Source organism: Apteryx rowi, unplaced genomic scaffold (assembly GCF_003343035.1).
Source record: "Apteryx rowi isolate R43461 unplaced genomic scaffold, aptRow1 scaffold_2276, whole genome shotgun sequence".
Taxonomy (NCBI): domain Eukaryota; kingdom Metazoa; phylum Chordata; class Aves; order Apterygiformes; family Apterygidae; genus Apteryx; species Apteryx rowi.
In genome coordinates, this window is record NW_020448615.1 from 4,216 (window position 1) to 5,305 (window position 1,090).

At 70.6% G+C, this 1,090-nt stretch overlaps 1 protein-coding gene across 1 annotated transcript in view; it reads right to left on the minus strand.

The window, feature by feature from the left end:
• The window catches only part of LOC112965918 (CLOCK-interacting pacemaker-like), a 9,506-nt gene that overhangs the window by 795 nt on the left and 7,621 nt on the right, over window positions 1–1,090 (minus strand). The window lies entirely within an intron of this gene.

Below are 1,090 nucleotides of genomic sequence, written 5' to 3' on the forward strand. Positions count from 1 at the left end.
GGAGGCCTGGGTTGGGGTACGGGGGTGATACCGGGGGGGAGGGCCCAGTGCACCGGTACCGGGGGGGGTTTACGGGAGGGGGTTGGTACCCCGGTTCCAGGAGGGGGGGGGTCGGTACCCCAGCAGTGTGGGCTCTGGGGGGGGTCTGCACCCCAATACCGAAGGGCAGGGGCAGGTTCCTGGGGTGTCCTCACTGCCCCCCCCACGGTGAAGCCCCTCGAACCTCAATACCCGCAGGGACAGGACCCCAGAGCGTCCTTTGGGCCCCCCCCCAGGACCCCCTTGTCCCCCCTGGGACCCCCATGCACTGGTGCCAGCCCCTCCCCCCCCACACTGTCCCCTTCGGACCCAGCCCAGGGGCCCCAAGGGGTCCCTGGGAGGAGGCAGCTCCAAGGGAGCCCCCCCAGGGTGCCCCCACCGCCCTCGTCCCATGGGGCAAGATCCCTGTTGGGGGGGGGGACCTGCTCTGGGCTTGTCCCAAATCCGCTCTCTGCTCCAGGTCCCAGATGCCCGCGGGCTGCTGCCGCCGGGGCGGAGAGAAGGACCAGGTTCCCTGTGCCCAGCCGGACACTGAGGAACGGGGAGGACGGGATGGGAACCGGCTGGGACAGGGAACCAGATGGGATGGGGACTGTTTCGGACAGGGACCAGCTAGGATGGGAATCGGAGGGGACAGGGACCGGCTGGGATTGGGATTGGATGGGACGGAAACCAGTTGGGACAGGGACTGGCTGGGATTGGGACCAGCTGGGATGAAGACTGGCCAGGGACCAGTGGGGATGGGGACCGGCCGGGATTGGGACTGGCTGGGATGCAGACCGGACAGGATGGGAACTGGCTGGGACGGGGACAGGATGGCACGGAGACCAAGCGGGACGGATGCGCAGCAGCACCCCCCGCATCCCGGCGCCCCGGGGACGTCCCCCGGTGCAGGGGCCACATCCCATCAGCAGCTTCTTCCGACCACCTTTATTCCTCCCCCGGGACGCCCTATGGCAAAGCAGCGGCGGCAGCCGGCCCCGGCGGCTCCCCGTCTCCCAAGTCCGCGGCGGCGGCAGCGGTGCCGGGGGGCTCGGCGGCGCGCCGGGCC